The following is a 15,978-nucleotide window of genomic DNA, read 5'->3' as shown; positions in this document are numbered from 1 at the left end:
GCTGGGAAGGTTTCTCCTTCAGAAGGTTCCTCCTCCTCCTCCTCAGCATCCTCCACTGCCAAGTGCCTTTAAGCTCCCTGTGTCTCACAGGTCTCCCCTCGGTCCCAGCTCAGCTGCAGAGGCCCAGCCCAAGGTGGCTCTGCCTCTGCCCCACTGGGCTCCTTCCAGGGCTCCCTGGGGCTCCAGAGAAACACCATGGGAAACAGCCTGATGATACAAAGATTTAAGGCTAAAAATCTTCATTTCTTACAATCAATCAATTAATTTGAAAATGGCCCTTTGAGAACATTGAGTCCAACCAAACCTATCTCTGGCAAGTCCACACACTGAGCATGAGAACATCTCTGGTAGGATACTCTGGTTGGATGGTCACCAACCGCAACTGGGGCTTTAAAGTTGAATTTTACATCCTACCTTAATTTCACTAATTTATATCCTATTCTGTTTGCTGTTAAACATTCTGCTATACATTTGAGCATAGAAATCAGCTGAACAAGTTATGCTGATGCAGAAACCTGTCCATATATATAATTGTACTTAAACCCATTTAAGAAATTCTTAACAATTGAGTAAAGCAACCAGACATTGCCCTCAATTTATAACTGGAATTCAGCACTACTCTCTTTGTTGGCACAGCAGCAAGAGGTGAGCACAGCACTCTGAGAAAGATGGACTGACTTTAGTTACGGGGTGGAATGTGCTGATGCACTTCCCCCCCATTTCCTGGAGCCCTCTGCTTCCCCAGGAGTTCCTGTTAGGCCCCAGCCTTTGCACAGTGCAAGGAGTTGGATGCTGGCTGCTCCCTGGCTGCACCAGGAGCTCTGGTTCCCTGGCCAAGGTGGGAGCAGCCCACAGAGATCAGGAAAGTCGGATACTCCCTGCTCATCCCAGGAGCTCTTTCAGGTTGATCAGTCATTCCCTGACAGCCTGCAACAGAGCTGTTGTGCACTGTTGAAACCGACACAGAATTGTGGCCAGGATGAAATCTGACTGATGACTAAAGCCCGTCACCTGACGACCCTACAACTGGTGGTGCCAAGAGAGAGATCCTTTGAGCTCTCCTGGACCGCAGTGTGCTGTGAGCGGCATCTCCCTCATAGTGAGGCATCTCTGAGAGCCCCCTAAACTCTCCAGTTTAGCTAATAGGGAGATTATCTGGCTGGGCCGATCCTGCTGCTCACTGACACTCAGCCCTTCACCTGCTGAGGACTGCTTCCAGAGCTGCTGTGAGTATTGTGCTCTGCTTTTACTTTTCACTGCACCAAGGGCAGCTTTAGCATAGGGATGCATCTAGATCTGTGCACAGCCATCTAGCTCCATCTCAGTGTGTTGTGTTAGGTTGGATATTTAATTGCAAGCGCGTGTATATTAGCTTCAGTGATCAAGTGCTGTTAGAAATCCTGTGATTGAGTTTACAAATGCAAACTGCTGCTAGCTGGCATTTGTGATCCTTTAGATGAATACCAGGCCTGAGACTAAGATGGAATCCAGCTGCACTCAGACTGCTCTCAGAGAGGGAGCTTAGAAAGCAAAGAGATCCAATCTGAACCTCGTGACTCAACAAGAGGGTCTCCCTTATTCCTTTCTGTTCGCAGTTTCTATACACATGATTTCAGTTCAATGCTGTATAAATCACTTGAATCCAGTCCTGGATAAATCCTTGCCGAGTCTGACACAATCTCTTTTTGTAGATGGCGGAGTGGGGCCTCGCCACCAAATCCTGAGGAATCCTGCTTTTAGAAATTCACATTAAAATCACTTTTGCTGGTATGTGTGGAAGTGATTCTTTCAGCAATCCTAAACAGTTTCACAAGAAGCACGCGGGATTTCTCTGGGAAACACGTTCCAGTGTCTCACCACCCTCACAGGAAAGAATTTCTTCAGAGAACCGAGTTTCTGTTTCACTGCAGACAAAGGAGGCAGGAGAGAAGGGGTGGGGAGCACGCACCCCAGCCCCGACTCCACACAGGGCAGCGAGGGGTGCTGCTCTTCACTACAGCACAGCTGGGCTGAACTGAGTCAGTGCTTACACAGAAACCTGTCCTTGTCCCTGATGAAGCTCTACAGCCCACAGGCTTCTCCACAAGTACCAGCCCATCTGTTTTCCTTGTCACGTCTTGCCCAGTGTCACAAGCTGTGGCACAAGGGGAGGCCCTTGTTGCTGTTTCTCCTGGAACACAGGGAAGTAGAAAATGAAATACTTTTTTTAATAATGAAAACCATTCCAGTTACCACGGAAAATATGGAACAAGATGCTAGAGCCCAACAGGTTTTACCAGGAAGAGCAACAATTAGCTAAAAATTCCCTCCTGTGCTGTTTCCTTTCCCAGCCCATGGATACTTTCCTCAGTAACTGGCAAGTGCACATGACACAGCAAGAGATCTGTGTCAAGCAAGGCCAGGCAAGGCAAGGCAATGCAAGACAAAGGAAGGCAAAGCAAGGGAAAACAATGCAAGGCTAGGGAAGGCAAGGCAAGGCAAGGCAAGAAATGGCAAGGCAAGGAAAGGCAAGGCAACTCAAGGTAAGGCAAGGCAAGGCAAGGCCAGGCAAGGCCATGACAGGCCAGGCCAGGCCAGGCCAGGCAAGGAAATGCAAGGAAAGCCAAGGCAATGCAAGGCCAGGCAAGGCAATGCTAGCCAAGGCAAGGCATGTCCAGGCCAGGCTAGGCCAGGAAAGGCCAGGCAAGGCAAGGCAAGGCAAGGGAAGGCCAGGCCAGGCCATGCCAGGCAAGGCAAGGCAAGGCAAGGCCAGGCAAGGCAAGGCAAGGCCAGGCAAGGCAAGGCAAGGCAAGGCTAGGCAAGGCATGGCAAGGCAAGGGAAGACACGGCAAGACAAGTCAAGGCAAGGAAAGACAAGACGTGGCAAAGGAAGGAATGGCATGGCAAGGTGATGCGAGGCAATGAAAGGCAAGGCAAGGCAAAACATGGCAAGGGAAGGTAAGTCATGGCGAGGTGAGGAGAGGCGAGGCGACGCGAGGCGAGGCAATGCAAGGCACGGCATGGCAAGGCAAGGGAAGGCAATTCATGGTGAGGCGAGGTGAGGCGAGGCAAGGCAGAGCAACAGAAATAAAGACAGAGTGAGGTGAGGTGAGGCAAGGCGAGGCGAGGCAAGGCAAGGCAAGGCAAGGAAAGGAAAGGCATGGTGAGGCGAGGGGAGGCAAGGGGAGGCAAGGAAAGGCATGGTGAGGCGACGGGAGGCAAGGCAAGGCAAGGCGAGGTGAGGCAAGGCAATGTAAGGCAAGGCAAGGTAAGGCAAGGCAAGGCCATTAAAGTCCAGGAAAGGCGAGGAGAGGTAAGGCAAGGTGAGGCAAGGGAAGGGAAGGAAAGAAAAGTCAAGGCAAGGCATGGCAATGGAAGGCAAGGCAAGGCAAGAAAAGGCAAGGTAAGGCGAGGCAAGGCATGGCAAGGCAAGGCAATGCAAGGCAAGGCAAGGCAAGGAAAGGAAAGTAATGGCGAGGTGAGGCAAGGCAAGGGAAGTCCAGGCAAGGCAAGGGAAGTCCAGGCAAGGCGAGGAGAGGCGAGGAGAGGCAAGGCAAGGCAAGCAATGGCAATGTAAGGAAAGTAATGGCGAGGTGAGGCAAGGCAAGGCAAAGGAAGGAAAACCCTCGCGAGGTGATATGAGGTGAGGAGAGGCGAGGCGATGAGAGGTGAGGCGAGGTGATTAGAGGCGAGGAAAGGCAACGCAAAACAAGACCAGGGAAGGCAATGCATTGCAAGGAATGGCAAGGCAAGGAAAGGCAAGACAAAGCAAGGGAATGCAAGGCAAGGCAAGGGAAGGCAAGGGAAGATAAGGCAAGGCAGGGCAAGGGAAAGAAAGACCTGGCGATGTGAGGCGAGGCGAGGCAAAGCAATGCAAGACAAGGCAAGGAAAGGCAAGGCATGGCAAGGGAAGGAAAGGCATGGCGAGGCGAGGCAACACAAGGTGAGGCAAGGCAAGGCAATGCAAGGCAAGGCGAGGCAAGGCGAGGCGAAGCAAGGTGAGGCAAGGCGAGGCAGGGAAAGGCCATTCCTGGATAGGCAGGGCGAGGCTAGTCGAGGCAAGGTGAGGCGATGTGAGGTGATTCCAGGCAAAGCAAGGCAAGACGAGGCAAGGCAAGGCAAGGCAAGGGAAGGAAAGGCATGGCAAGGCACGGCACGGCAAGGCATAGCAAGGCAAGGCAAGGGAAGGCAAAGTGAGATGAGGCAAAGCCAGGCAAGGCAAGGGAAGGAAAGACCTGGCGAGACGAGGCGAAGCAACGCAAGGCAAGGTCAAGCAATGAAAAGCAAAGCAAGGCCATTTAAGGCCAGGCGAGGCGAGGTGAGGCGAGGCGAGGTGAGGCAAGGCAAGTGAAGGCAAGGCATGGCATGGCATGGCAAGGGAAGGAAAGTCATTGTAAGACATGGCAAGGCGAGGGAAGGCAAGGCAAGGGAAGGCCAGGCAAAGCAAGTCAAGGGAAGGCCAGGCATGGCATGCCAAGGGAATTAAAGACATGGCAGAGAAGGGAAGGCAAGGCAAGGGAAGGCCAGGCAAGACAAGGCAAGTGAAGGCCAGGCAAGGCAAAGCAAGACAAGGAATGGCAAGGGAAGGAAAATCATAGCAAGGCATGGCAAGACAAGGGAAAGTAAGGCAACGGAAGTCAATTCAAGGGAAGGCAAGAAAAGGCAAGGCAAGGCATGGCAAGGAGACACAAGGCAAGGTGAGGCGAGGCAAGACAGGGCAAGGCAAGGCAAGGCATGGCAAGGGAAAGAAAGGCAGGGCAAGGCAAGGCAAGGCATGGCAAGGGAAAGAAAGGCATGGCAAGGCAGGGCAAGGCAGGGCAATGCAAGGCAAGGCAAGGCAAGGTAATGCCAAGCAAGGCAAGGCAAGGCAAGGCAAGGCAATGCCAGGCAAGGCCAGGCTTGGGAAGGCAAGGGAAGGCAAGGTAAGGCAAGGCAAGACAAAGCAAGGCAAGTCAAGGCCAGGCCAGCCCAGGAAGGACAAGGCAAAGCAAGGCAAGGAAAGCCCTGCAAGGCTAGGAAAGGCCACGTCAAGCAGGGCAAGGCCAGGCTAGGCCAGGACAGTCAAGGCAATGGAAGGTATGGAAATTCAATGCAAGGCAAAGCAAGGCCAGGCCAAGCCATGCCAGGAAAGGCCAGGCAAGATAAGTCAATGCAAGGCAAGACCAGGCAATGCAAGGCAAGGAAAGACAAGGCAAGGCCATGCAAGGCCAGGTAAGGCCAGGCTAGGCCAGTCCACAGCAGGCAAGGCCAGGCTAGGTCAGTCCAAGCCAGGCAAGACCAGGCAATGCAAGGCAAGGCAACGCAAGGCAAGGCCAGGTAAGGCCAGGCTAGGCCAGTCCAGGCCAGGCAAGGCCAGGCCACGCCAGGCAAGGCAAGGAAATGCAAGGCAAGGCAAAGCAAGGCAAGGCCAGTCAAGGCCAGGTAAGGCCAGGCTAAGACAGTCCAGGGCAGGCAAGGCCAGGCTAAGCCAGTCCAGGCCAGGCAAGACCAGGCAATGCAAGGCAAGGCAAAGTAAGGCAAGGCGAGTCAAAGCCAGTCCAGGCCAGGCTAGGCCAGTCAAGGGCAGGCAAGGCCAGGCTAGGCCAGTCCAGGCCAGGCAAGGCAAAGAAATGCAAGGCAAGGCAAAGGAAGGCCAGGCCAGGCAAGGCAAAGCAAAGCCAGGCCAGGCAAGGCAAGGCAAGGCAAGGCCAGGCAAGGCCAGACAAGGCAAGGCAATGCCAGCAATGCAAGGCAAGGCAAGACAAGGCAAGGCAGCCAAGGCAAGGAAAGGACAGGCAAGGCAAGACAAAGACAGGCAAGGAAATGCCAGGCAAGGCCAAGCCAGGCAAGGCCAGGCAAGGCCAGGCAATGCAAGGCAAGGCAATACAAGGCAAGGCATTACAAGGCAAGGCAATGGAAGGAAGGCGCGTCAAGGCAAGGCCAGGCCAGGCCAAGTCAGGCAAGGCTAGGCAAGGCAAGTGTCGTGGTTTAAAACTAGTCAGGCAGCTCAATCACTCACTTCCCCCCTTCTTGCCCTCCCCCTACTCCCAGAGGGTACGGAGAGGAGAATCGAAAAGAATGCAACTCCCACAGTTTGCGAAAAGAACAGTTTAGTAGGTCAGGTATAACACAAATCACTACTGCTACCACCAATAATACTAATGATAAAGGAAGTAACAAGGGAAGAGAATACAACACCTCAGCACCAGCCGGCCGATAACTCGCCCCGCAGCCTGACCAAGCACCGACCGATACCTCCTCTAACCTGGAGTCCTAGCCCTTCCAGGTAACTCTCAGTTACATCCTGGGAATGACGTGTGGTGGTATGGAATACCTCTTTGGTCAGTTTGGGTCAGGTGTCCTGTCTCAGATTCCTCCCAGCTTCCCCTCCTCCCTCGCAGAGCATGAGGCTCACAAATGTCCTTGGTCAGAATAAACATGACTTTGCAAAAACTAAAAACATCGGTGTTATCAGCTCTGCTCCCAGGGCGAAAGTCAAAACACAATGCTGAACCAGCTACTAAGGTGAAATATGACTGCTACTGCTAAACCAGTATCCAGCCCTGATTGCATACCATTCACGTCATGCCCAGATCCTACATTTTCAATATGCCATTGCTCTTACATATATATATCCATATATACACGCGGACAGTGAGAAAGAGATCATTTCTTAGCGCATGGACCAATCCCTATAGAGCTGCTGAGTCCATTCGGTCCATGATACCGGGTTTCATCTCTTCTAACAGTCTTTCAGAACAGGAGAGGCTGTGTGCAGTGTTCACACAAGTGAATCTCCTGGGCAATAGCGTCCATTGCTAAGTCCACCCCTTCATCATGAGTTCACCTGTATGTTACATCTCTGCCCTGATGGCCTGAAGTGCTATGGGCCCACCAGGCTCAAAATAATTCACTGTCCCCTTCAGCAGTTTCTGCACCTTGTTGCTGGGGACTCCATACAGCTGCCTTCCATCTCTGATGCTTCCAAAACACTGGACGGGCCCAGTTTACTAGATACTTGCCCATACTGTCCCACACATCCTGCCACTCATGACTGTACAGCCTTGGAGAAAATCTCTTGGTCCTCCAATATCAACCATAGACAAGACCCAAACTCGACTCTGCTTAACTTTTGAGATCAGACAAAATGGTGGTGGATAAAACACAGTCTGTGTGTCTGCCAGCATGCTGATCCCCACCACAATCAGCAGGCAGGTCCCAAGGGTACCCAAAGGCCATTCAAAACCTTCAGACCTCTCAAACGATGCTGCTGTACTTGTCACTGGGACTGGGGTAGCTGCTGTGCTTGCTGGCACTCCCACCACCAGCTTCCCTTTTCCTGAGTCCAGATCTTCCTCCTCTGCCTTGCTGGGAAATGCTGCGTGGTCTCCTGCATCCTCCTGGGGCTCGGCTGGCAGCTTCCAGGGAATGCTCTCGGCCGTCGTGGGGCTGGGCTCGGTCACGGGTTTCGGCTCCTCCACCGCCTTCTCCCACTGCTCTGCAGCCACCTCCTTCTACCCCTCGACAGCCCTGACATCCCCCACCAGCAGCCGCTGCCTGCCGGCCTCCAGCCCCGCTCCCCCCACCGCTTGGTCCCTGGGGCCGCTCTCCCGGGCCAGTTCGGCAGCTGTTGGCTCCCTCGACCGCTCCCCCTTGGCTCCCCGCAGCCCCTTGAGGGCCAGGACGGGGAAGAGCAGCGTACAGGTACAGGTACAAGTCCACGGCCACGTCCGTCCTGCGCTGCTGCTGGAGCCTCCCCGTATTACAAGTTATTGCCATGACAGGACAAGGGGGAATGGCTTTAAGCTGAAAAAAAGGGAGATTTAGCTTGACTTTAGGAGGAAGTTGTTCCCTTTGAGGGTGGTGGGACACTGGCACAGGGTGCCCAGAGAAGCTGTGGCTGCCCCATCCCTGGCAGTGTTCAAGGCTGGATTGGATGGGAGTCACCTTTGCTCTGAAGCAGTGAAGTCCAGCTCTGCTTTGCACAACGCATGTCAGATGAAATCCAACTTGGCTGTAAAGTTTTCTACACGTACTCATGATTTGGATGCGTGTGGGCTGCACAACTGAAGCTCAGCATGGCCTTAGAATCATTTTGTCTCTGTTATTTATTTACTGGCTTAACATTGCTGAGGTTGTTTTGGGGGGTATAAAACATTATTTCTTTGAAAGAAAATCAGAAGAGTATTGAAACAGGGAGAAGTTCTCAGATCTTTGAAGCTTAGTGCAGAGGCAGGGGAGCTGCAGCATCCATCAGTCCTTTCCATTTCCCCTGTGCTCAAACTTGCACTGCCTGTAAGATGCCTTCACACACAAACTGATCTTAAGAACCCCCACAAACACCTGTCCTGTGCGGAGAGCAGGGCAGCACGGTTTCAAAGGGCAGGTCACAGAGCTCTCATGGGCAGAAGCAGAGGACTGCGTGCAGCAGAGCATGGCCAGCAGCCACCTCCAGTGCCAGACGCCAAGAGAGCTGCCTGAATGCGCCCTCCCCTTTAGATCCGCTTGCTGAGGGATGTTCAATGCATCTCTTGAATTGACACTATAGTAGCAGCCTACAGCTACTTGAAATGTGGCTTCAGAGATGATGTAGTTTTTCTTGCTAGCAGGAAGAGAAGGAAACCTCTGCAAAGTGCAGCTTGGAAGGTTCAGATTCAAAGTTAGGAAAGAGAAATGTCTCTCAAAAGGTGGACTTGTGGTGCAAGAGGTCACCCAGAGGGAGTCTGGCTCAGCCCATGGCTTTGTGTTTCAAGGAACAGACAGCCATGGGTGCAGAGATGGGACTGAAGGTACAGAAGTGCAGGTGAGAGCTAGGTGGGAAAGCAAGATGGGGGTCAACAGCCTGAAGGGAAAGAAGTGCAGGCATGGGCCAGTGTAGGACAGCCTGAAGCAGAGATGACAGGGTTCTGGCATGGCTGAAAGGCCCAAAAGAGCAAAAGGCCTCTGTGCCCTGGGCTATGGCAGTTGCCTCTTTCATCAAGGCCTATGAGGAGAACTTTCATTCTCAGGATTTCAGGCTCTGCTTCTCCAAGGGCTGTGGTCAGGGCTTGGCCTTTCTGCATCATCAAACAAACCAAGGGTTTTCTCACCATCAGACACCTGCACTTTGCCTTTGTCTCCCTGTAATCACAGCCTCCAGTTACTTGCTTTAACGAGTCCCTGGGGAGGCTTTGTCAGCAGCAGCCCTCAGTGGGGCCTATTAATGCTGAAGGCACTTGGGGCTTTGTTTCTGACTTGGACTTCTTGAGAGGTTTCCTCAGTCTCCTCTCAGCACCTCAGGTTCACGGACTCAGCCCAAATACACCGTGGGGCTCATTAAACCCTGATGAGCCATGTCTCACTGTGTAGTTTTTGTCAAGTCTTCCAGATTGTCTTCCAGGGAACTGGGGAGGTTTCCGAGTGCAGGAAGATTACAAAGGGCATCTGATAGAAGTTATTTGAAAGGGTTATTTGAAAGGAAAATCTATGAAAGATGAGAGGAATGAAGTTCATGGTGTAACAGGCAGGGCAATGGCAGTGCAGTTACAGGGGAAGATTGGCACGGTCTCCCTCAAGGCTGCTGTACCCAAGGGAAGCCATTTCAGCCTGGGTGGGTGGACAAAGAGGAGGGTGAAGCACTTGTGTCAGCAGAACCAGCTCCAACAGTTGAGGAGCCACCAGGGACATCCCAGGCGCCAGGAGATGCAGGTGCCTGCTCCAGAGCTGTCACCTCCGCAGCCACCACGAGACCACAAGGAGCAACATCAGCCAGGGCCCTTCTCCTGCCCCTGTACTCGCAGAGCCAGCAGTGCCACCATGAGTCAGGAATGTTGGGCGCTGGGCCCCCAGGTGAAGGCAGACCAGGTCGACAACACCGCAGGGCTGAGGTGCATCTAGCCTCTGCCAGCCAGTGGCAGCAGGAGGCCAGAGAGATGCTGCTGCTGCAGTGCACGGCTCTGCGTGTGCAAGGTGATCTCAGAGAAAACTTCAGGAGGAAACTCACCACCAAATTTTTCAAGCTGACAAGCAGGTATTCTTTCTTGCGGCGCCAGGAGACACAGGGGATAGCTCCTCCTAACGTGTGTCTCTCAATTGCCACACAAACCATCCTTTCATAGTACCTGGGCATACATACATATTCATAAGGCTACATATGGACTACATCATTTTCCAGAGAGTTCCCCCCATGCGTACAGAATTGTGGTGGTGGTCTCTGAGGGTCGTTTACTTCTGCCAACAATCTTCCTCACTTCTGGCCGCCTTTGAGGGATCATAGAGAAGTCATAGAGGAGTCATAGAGAAGTGATAGAGGAGTCTTAGTATCATAGAATCATAGAATCATAGAATAATTAGGGTTGGAGAGGACCTGAAGATCATCCAGTTAAAACCCCCTTGCCCTGGGCAGGGACACCTTACACTAAACCATATCACCCAAGGCCTTGTCCAACCTGGTCTTGAACACTGCCAGGGATGGAGCATTCACAGCCTCCCTGGGCAACCTATTCCAGTGCCTCACCACCCTAACAGGAAAGAATTTCTTCCTTATATCCAACCTAAATTTCCCCTGTTTAAGTTTTAGCCCGTTACCCCTTGTCATAGAGGAATCATGCAGGAATCATAGAGGAGTCAGAGAAGAGTCAAAACCAGTCATACAGGAGTCATAAAGGAGTCATAGAGGGGTCATAGAGGAGTCATAGTGAAGTCATAGAGGAGTAATAGAGAAGTCAGAGTCATAGTGGAGTCATATAGGAGACATAGTGTCATGTATTCTTAGAGGTGTCATAGAGGAGTCACAGTGGAATCATAGATCAGTCATAGTGGAGTCATAGAGGAGTCATAGAGGGGTCATAGTGGAGTCGTAGAGGAGTAATAGAGAAGTCATAAAAGAGTCATAGTGGAGTCATATAGGAGACATAGTGTCATATATTCTTAGAGGTGTCATAGAGGAGTCATGGTGGAATCATAAATCAGTCATACTGGAGTCATGCAGGAGTCATCGAGGAGTCACACGGGAGTCATAGAGGAGTCGTAGGGGAGTCATGCAGGAGTCATAGGGGATTAATAGCGGTGTCATAGTGGAGTCATTGATTGAGGAGACATAGAGGAGATTGATAGAGGAGCCATAGAGGAGTCATCAAGGACTCATACAGAAGTCATAAAGGAGTTTATAGTGGAATCATAGTGGTATCAAAGAGGAGTCATACTGTCATAGAGAAGTCATAGAAGAATTGTAGAGGACTTGTAGGGGAGTCGTAGAGGAATCATAGAGGATTTGTAGAGGTGTCATAGAGGAGACATGGAAGAGTCGTAGAGGAGTCATAGATGAGTCATAGTGGAGTCTTAGAGGATTCATAGATGAGTCATAGTGGAGTCCTAGAGGATTCATAGATGAGTCCTAGTGGAGTCACAGAGGATTTATAGAAGAGTCACAGATGGGTTCTAGAGGAGTTATAGTAGAGTCATAGACAGGTCTTAGAGGTGTCATAATGGGGTCGTAGTGTGTCATAGGTGTAGGTGTCATAATGGGGTCATAATGGGGTCATAGAAGCATCTTAGAGGGGTCATAGAGTTGTCATAGAGGAGACATAGAGGAGTCATAGTAATACTGGAGTCTTAGAGGAGTCTTAGAGGAGTCATAGTGTCATTGATTCATAGAGGAGTCATAGAGGAGTCGTAGAGTAGTCATAGATGAGCCATGGTAGAGTCATCTAGGAGTCATAGGGGAGTCTTTGAAGAACTGTAGGGGAGTGAGTCATGGAGAAGTTAGACATAGAAGAGTCTTACAGTCATAGAGGTGTCTTAGAGTCATAGTGGAGTCATAGAGGAATTATCGAGGTGTCATAGGCGCATCATAGAGGAGTCATAGGGGTGTCGTTGAGGAGCCTTAGAGGAGTCATAGAGGACTCCTTGAGGGGCCATAGAGGGGTCTTAGGGGACTCTTAGAAAGATCATTGCCTGTGTCCTCGGTTTAGCAGTAGCAGTCATTTTTCTCCTTCTTAGTAGCTGGTGCAGTGCGGTGGTTTTGACTTTCGGCCTGGGAACAGAGCTGATAACACCGATGTTTTTAGTTTCTGCTTGAATGTTTTAGTCTGACGAAGGATTTTCTGAGCCACATGCTTTGCGAGGGAGGAGGGGAATCCGGGAGGAATCTGAGCCAGGACACCTGACCCAAAGTGGCCAAAGAAGTATTCCAAGCCACATCACGTCATGCCCAGGATATAACAGGGAGTTACCCGGAAGGGCTAGAGGACTGCCGGTTTGGACTAGGTATGGGCCAGTGCTTGGTTGGGCTGGGAGGGGAGGGTGAGTTATCTGTTGGCTGGTGGTGAGATGCTGTATTCTCTTCCCTTGTTATTTCCTTTGTCATTATTATTATTGGTGGTAGCAGTAGTGATGTGTGTTAGACCTTAGTTACTAAACTGTTCTTACCTCAACCTGTGGGAGTTGCATTCTTTTCGATTCTCCTCTCCGTCCCTCTGGGAGTAGGGGGCGGGAAAGAAAGAGGGGAGTGAGTGAACGAGCTGCCTGACTGGTTTTAAACCACAACAGTTCTTTCTGGCGCCTAAGGTGGAGCACAAGGATTTGAGATAACGACAGATCTGACCAGGTTACTAGTCACTCATCACAATGCCGATTTATTGGCTCTCAGAATTGTTCCTCTTCATCTCAAATTTTCAGACAGTTGTAACTTACTTAGAGCCAGTATTTGCTGTCTCAGTGTTTATCAAGTGTGAGGTTTGGGCTAAGGTTCTTGTCTCACTGTGCTTTATGGCAATGACTTGTAATATAGGTGGGCTCCAGCAGCAGGGCGGGACGGACGTGGCCATGGACTTGTACCTGTACCTGTACACTGCTCTTCTCCGTCCTGGCCCTCGTCCTCACCTCCATCTGTGAGAGGCTGCGGTGAGCCGAGGGGGAGTGGCCCAGTTAGCCGGCAGCTGCCGAACTGGCCCGGGAGAGCGGCCCCGGGGACCAAGCAGCGACGGGAGTGGGGCTGGAGGTCAGCAGGCAGCGGCTGCTGGTGGGGGATGTCAGGGCTGTCGAGGGGCAGAAGGACGTGGCTGCAGAGCAGCAGGAGAAGACGTTGGAGGAGCCGAGACCCATGACCGAGCCCAGCCCCACAACGGCCGAGAGCATTCCCTGGAAGCTGCCAGCCAAGCCCCAGGAGGATGCGGGAGACCACGCAACATTTCCCAGCAAGGCAGAGGAGGAAGAGCTGGACTCAGGAAAAGGGAAGCTGGTGGTGGGAGTGCCGGCAAACACAGCAGCTACCCCAGTCCCAGTGACAAGTACAGCAGCATCGTTTGAGAGGTCTGAAGGTTTTGAATGGCCTTTGGGTACCCTTGGGACCTGCCTGCTGATTGTGGTGGGGATCAGCATGTTGGCACACACACAGAGTGTGTTTTACCCACCACCATTTTGTCTGATCTCAAAAGTTAAGCAGAGTCGGGTTTGGTTCTTGTCTAGGGTTAGACGACGAAATAGGAGCACCGAGAGATTTTCCCCAAGGCTGTACAGTCATGAGTGGCAGGGTGTGTGGGACAGTATGGGCAAGTATCTAGTCCACTGGGCCCCTTCAGTGCTTTGGAAGCATTAGAGATGGAAGGCAGCTGTATGGAGGCACCAGCAACAAGCTGCAGAAATTGCTGAAGGGGACAGTGAATTATTTTGAGCCTGGTGGGCCCATGGCACTTCAGGCCATCAGGGCAGAGATGCAACATAGAGATGGACTCATGATGGAGGGGTGGACTTAGCAGTGGATGCTATTGCCCAGGTGATTCATGTGTGTGAACACTGCACACAGCCTCTCCTGTTCTGAAAGACTGTTATAAGACGTGAAACCTGATATAATGGACAGAACGGACTCAGCAGCTCTATAGGGATTGGTCCATGCGCTAAGAAATGATCTCTTTCTCACTGTCTGTGTGTATACATGAATGTATATATGTAAGAGCAATGGCACATTGAAAATGTAGGATGTGAGCATGACGTGAATGGTATGCAATAACGGCTGGATACTGGTTTAGCAGTAGCAGTCATATTTCTCCTTCTTAGTAGCTGGTTCAGCGTTGTGTTTTGACTTTCGGCCTGGGAACAGAGCTGATAACAGCAATGTTTTTAGTTTTTGCAAAGTCATGTTTATTCTGACCAAGGACATTTGTGAGCCTCATGCTCTGCGAGGGAGGAGGGGAAGCTGGGAGGAAGCAGAGACAGGACACCTGACCCAAACTGACCAAAGAGTTGTTCCATACCACCACACGTCATTCCCAGGATGTAACTGAGAGTTACCTGGAAGGGCTAGGACTCCAGGTTAGAGGAGGTATTGGTCGGTGCTTGGTCAGGCTGCGGGGCAAGTTATCAGTCGGTCGGTGCTGAGGTGTTGTATTCTCTTCCCTCGTTACTTCCTTTATCATTATTATTATTGGTGGTAGCAGTAGTGATTTGTGTTATTCCTGAGTTAGTAAACTGTTCTTATCGCAACCAGTGGGAGTTGCATTCTTTTCGATTCTCCTCTCCTTCCCTCTGGAAGTAGGGGGAGGGCAGGAAGGGGGGGAGTGAGTGAACGAGCTGCCTGACTAGTTTTAAACCACGACACTTGCCTTGCCTAGCCTTGCCTGGCTTGGCCTGGCCTGCCCTTGCCTTGACGTGCCGTCCTTCCATTGCCTTGCCTTGCATTGCCTGGCCTTGCCTGGCTTGGCCTTGCCTGGCATTTCGTTGCCTGGCCTTGTCTTGCCTTGCCTGTCCTTGCCTGTCCTTGCTTTGCCTTGCCTTGCCTTGCCTTGCCTGGAATTGCCTTGCCTTGCCTGTCCTTGCCTTGCATTGCCTGGAATCGCCTTGCCTTGCCTGGAATTGCCTGGCATTGCCTTGCCTTGCCTTGCCTTGCCTTGCATTTCCTTGCCTGGCCTGGCCTGGACTGGCCTAGCCTGGCCTTGCCTGGCCTTGCCTGGCCTTGCCTTGTCTCTCCTTGCCTTGCATTGCCTCGTCTTGCACTGAATTGCCTTTCCGTACCTTCCATTGCTTGACTGTCCTGGCCTAGCCTGGCCTTTCCCCTGCTTGACGTGGCCTGTCCTGGCCTTGCAGGGCTTGCCTTGACTTGCCTTGCCCTTCCTGGGCTGGCCTGGCCTTGCCTTGCCTGGCCTTGCCTTGCCTTGCCCTGCCTTGCATTGCTTTGCCTTGCCCTGCCTTGCATTGCCTTGCCTTGCCCTGCCTTGCATAGCCTTGCCTTGCCTTGCCTTGCCTTGCCTTGCTTTGCCTTGCATTGCCTTGCCTTGCCTTGCTTTGCCTTGCATTGCCTTGCCTTGCTTTGCCTTGCCTTGCCTTGCTTTGCCTTGCATTGCCTTGCCTTGCCTTGCCTTGTCTTGCCTTGCTTTGCCTTGCCTTGCCTGCCCTTTCTTTGCCTTACCTTGCCTGGCCTTGCCTTGCCTTGCCATGCCTGGCCTGGCGTTGCCTGGCCTGGTCTGGCCTTGCCTGTCCTTGCCTTGCCTTGCCTGTCCTTGCCTTGCCTTGCCTGTCCTTGCCTTGCATTTTCTTGCCTTCCCTTGCCTTGCCTCGCATCAACTTGCATCGCCTCTCATTGACTTGCCCGGCCTGGAATGGCCTTGCCTTTCCTTGCCCTGCCTCACCTTGCCTTGCCTTTCCTTGCATTCCCCTGCCTGGCCCTGCCTTGCCCTGCCTTGCCATGCCTTTCTTTCCCTTGCCATGCCTTGCCTTGCCTTGCCTTGTCTTCCCTCGCCTTGCCTTGCCTTGCGTCTCCTCACCATGCCTTTCCTTCCCTTGCCATGCCTTGTCTTGCCTTGACTTTTCTTGCCTTCCCTTGCCTTCCCTTGAATTGACTTCCCTTGCCTTCCCTTCCCTTGTCTTGCCATGCCTTGATATGATTTTCCTTCCCTTGCCATTCCTTCTCTTGCTTTGCCTTGCCTTGCCTTGCCTTGTTTTGCCTTGCCTGGCCTTCCCTTGCCTTGCCTTCCCTTGCCTTGCCATGCTTTGCTGTGCCTTTGATTCCCTTGCCTTGCCTGGCCTTCCCTTGCCTTGCCTTCCCTC

This window comes from Pezoporus flaviventris, unplaced genomic scaffold (genome assembly GCF_033815535.1).
Source record: "Pezoporus flaviventris isolate CSIRO_AGI_PZ_B2104156 unplaced genomic scaffold, CSIRO_AGI_Pfla_v1 ptg000116l, whole genome shotgun sequence".
Taxonomy (NCBI): Eukaryota; Metazoa; Chordata; class Aves; order Psittaciformes; family Psittacidae; genus Pezoporus; species Pezoporus flaviventris.
Note: the sequence above shows the minus strand (reverse complement) of the source record.